The sequence below is a fragment of the Hylobates moloch genome, unplaced genomic scaffold, assembly GCF_009828535.3.
Source record: "Hylobates moloch isolate HMO894 unplaced genomic scaffold, HMol_V3 SCAFFOLD_5, whole genome shotgun sequence".
NCBI classification, from domain to species: domain Eukaryota; kingdom Metazoa; phylum Chordata; class Mammalia; order Primates; family Hylobatidae; genus Hylobates; species Hylobates moloch.
This window is the reverse complement of record NW_026652280.1, coordinates 114,474,696-114,478,176: the sequence shown is the minus strand read 5'-3', so window position 1 is coordinate 114,478,176 and position 3,481 is coordinate 114,474,696. Positions and strand designations below refer to the sequence as shown.

The following is a 3,481-nucleotide window of genomic DNA, read 5'->3' as shown; positions in this document are numbered from 1 at the left end:
CTGGAGTGCAGTGGCGCGATCTCGGCTCACTGCAAGCTCCGCCTCCCAGGTTCACGCCATTCTCCTGCCTCAGCCTCTCCGAGTAGCTGGGACTACAGGCGCCCGCCACCACGCCCGGCTAATTTTTTGTATTTTTAGTAGAGACGGGGTCTCACCATGGTCTCGATCTCCTGACCTCGTGATCCGCCCGCCTCGGCCTCCCAAAGTGCTGGGATTACAAGCGTGAGCCACCGCGCCCGGCGTAATAAAGCATCTTTTAATTAAGTTATGTTCATTTTTTTCTAGACATAATGCTGTTGCACACATAGTAAACTACAGTATAGTATAAACATAACCTTTATATGCACTGCAAAACCAAAAAAAATGTGTGTGACTGGCTTTATTGTGATATTTGTTTTATTTCAGTGGCTGAATCTCAACCAACAATATTTCCAAGGTATGCCTGTTCAGTCACATTCTGAGGTATTGGGGTTTAGGACTTCAATATATGAATTTGGAGACACAATTCAGCCACAACAACACAATATAAATATTTTTCTGGACTTACCTGGGACTTCCCATGATGGGCATTTAGGACACAGTAGGAAACAGCTTTGTTGACCATTTTTCCACTACATCATCATGGTGAGAGGCAGCAGGAGAGACCTGACAGAACTCTGAGCTTACTCTCTGCTGCTGTGGGGCCAGGATCTTCTGCGGCTATGGGCCTCCAGTCCCACTCAGCAAATAAATGAGCCATATTCCCTTTGGGTTTGAAATGCTTTTTTGTAGGAAAGGAGTAATCAAATACTTAACAGCTACTAACTGTTAAGTATTAACAGGGGGAAACAGGTGTGCATGGGCTCTGGGCATTTGTCTCTGTTTACATTTGTGAGTGTCTTCTGGAACAGCCCATCCAGGCCCTTTAAGGAGCTTTCACCAGCTAAAGGAAAAACTACCAACGGGGAGGCCAGGTCACTTTTCTTCCAAAGTCTTCCCAAAGTATTTACTTTCATCTGGTGGGAAAAGGCCTCAACAAACATTTATCAAGGGCCTCTTTTGTGCCTGAGGCTGTGCTGGGTCTGGAAGGAATGTACTGCTTCACTGGGCCTGTTTAGTAAATACAGACATTGCTCAACCAACAAGGAGGAGAGAGAGCCCGTGGGTTCAGGAGCTGGGAATGCACTTGTGCCAGCAGAATGGAGGAGGGCCCTGGTCAGGAAGATAGGTTATTTGGTGCTGCTATGTTATTTTTTATTTTGCCTCTTTACGGATGTAAGGAAGAGACATGCCCACGTTACCTGCGAGCCATCCCTCAGTGGCACAGAATCCCATCCTCTCAACATTGCTGCGTCCCAGTGCTTCCAAGGTGGTGGGGGTGAGGAGAGGGTTCATGGAATCTGGATTTCAACTTAAGGCCAATAGATTTGCCCTCTTTCTGAATGTCTAGAATTTATCCTAGCAGAGAATCTAGCTGTGTCAATTTACCCCTCTCCAAAACAGAGCTCTGCTATCTGCCAGAAGCAAGGGACATTTGTTGTTTTTGCCTGCCCAGCTTACCTCCCACTTCTCTTGGAAATAAAACTACACTTTCCTTCCTGGAACCCATTCTATGTGGTTAAGGTGGGGCTGACCTCACCTCCCCCAATGCAGGGAAGGTGCCCTGTCCTTAGTCTAGCCAATAGGAGTAGCCCTCTAGCCCTTGTCACAGTGATTGGCACAGAGCTGGGCATATGACTCAAGCACAGCCAATCAGAGCCTGCTTCAGGCATTGATGTGGCAGCCAGAGGAGAGCAGTTCTGCCCTCCTCTTGCATAACATGCTCTAAGGATGGCTTGGAACTGCTTGCAGCCATCTTCTCCAGTGGTACAGGGGCACGGAGGACACTTTCATCATCTGGAGAAAATGAAGCCAATGTACAAAGAGAAATCGCAGAGAGATGGAAAGCTAAAGGCAACCTTAAAGACAATGTTTGAGCCTCTGGATCCATCTCTTCTCAGGAGCTAATACATTTCCTATGTTGCTTATACTCTTTTGAGCTGGGTTTCTGTCACTGGGATTGGAAAACTGTTGCAGCAACAGGGTTTTGTACTGAGCCTCCTCAGAGACAGTCAGCATTTCTCATGCTCGGCCCATGGTGTTTACCCTTGGCTGGAGCTCTGATTCTCATTAAACTAATTACGGGTAGAGTATGGGGAAGACATTCACTCAGAGATCAGGGCACAAAGCATTGCAACTTTATGCAGAAATTATTGATGAGGACCACTCCCCTTGGAAGTAAGCTGTGGACTAGAGAGTCATTTTATACTTAAACCCTTCCCTCTATGTCTTTGGCCTTTAAACTCTGGTTTCTATTCTTTACTTTCTGAGTGTGTATTTTCATTTTTTTTTTTTTTTTTTTTTTTGAGACGGAGTCTTGCTCTGTCGCCCAGGCTGGAGTGCAGTGGCGCAGTGTCGGCTCACTGCAAGCTCCGCCTCCCGGGTTCACGCCATTCTCCTGCCTCAGCCTCTCCGAGTAGCTGGGACTACTGGCGCCCGCCACCACGCCCGGCTAATTTTTTTGTATTTTTAGTAAAGACGGGGTTTCACCGTGGTCTCGATCTCCTGACCTCGTGATCTGCCTGCCTCGGCCTCCCAAAGTGCTGGGATTACAAGCGTGAGCCACCGCGCCCGGCCTGAGTGTGTATTTTCAAATCACCCCTTGGGGAGGGGTCTCAGGAACATCCCAGGCTCCATATCAAATGCAGGAAGGTATTTACCATGCATGACAGGTTTCCTATGGTTCTTTGGACTGCAGAGGAGTACTGCACTGCACGCATGAGCATGGGTGGTGGGGTCAGATGGAATGAAGATCTCTGGCTTTGAGGCAGTGTAACCTGTCTGCCTTCCTCTGCCATTGTGAGTTCCTCAATTCACGTTACTGTCAACCTCACCCCATGTCTCCAAACTAACCTGTGGTCCACTGGCCATTTTATATGCACATCATTCTAGCCTCAGAACATGCTAGTTCCCTTCCCCTAATGTCTTATTGCCTGTATGAATCTAAACTTGAGGGAGTCTACTGGATTATCTTGCCCGTGACCATAGCAGTTTGTTTGTTTGTTTGCTTGTTTTGAGACAGAGTCTCACACTGTTGCCCGGGATGGTGTGCAATGATGCGACGTCGGCTCACTACAACCTCTGCCTCCCGGGTTCAAGCGATTCTCCTGCCTCAGCCTCCGTAGCTGGGATTACAGGTGCCCGCCACCACGCCTGGCTAATTTTTTGCATTTTTAGTAGAGATGGCGTTTCACTATTTTGGCCAGGCTGGTCTCAAACTCCTGACCTTGTGATCCACCCGCCTCGGCCTCCCAAAGTGCTGGGATTACAGGCGTGAGCCACCGCACCCGGCCAACCATAGCAGTTTACATGTGGGTTTGGTTTGGGACTGAGGGTCAAGATCCACTGAGGGGCGTGGCTTCTCTTCCAGTATTTACTCTTGTTTGCAAATGAGTACATATTC

General features: G+C 48.3%; 1 long non-coding RNA gene across 1 annotated transcript in view; it reads right to left on the bottom strand.

Moving 5' to 3' along the window:
• The window catches only part of LOC116468352 (uncharacterized), a 10,849-nt gene extending 10,110 nt beyond the window's left edge, over positions 1–739 (bottom strand). Inside the window, exon 1 of the long non-coding RNA XR_004248029.2 lies at positions 548–739. This is a non-coding gene — a long non-coding RNA (uncharacterized LOC116468352). The remainder of the gene's footprint in view (positions 1–547) is intronic.
• Between the last annotated feature and the right edge of the window lie 2,742 nt (positions 740–3,481).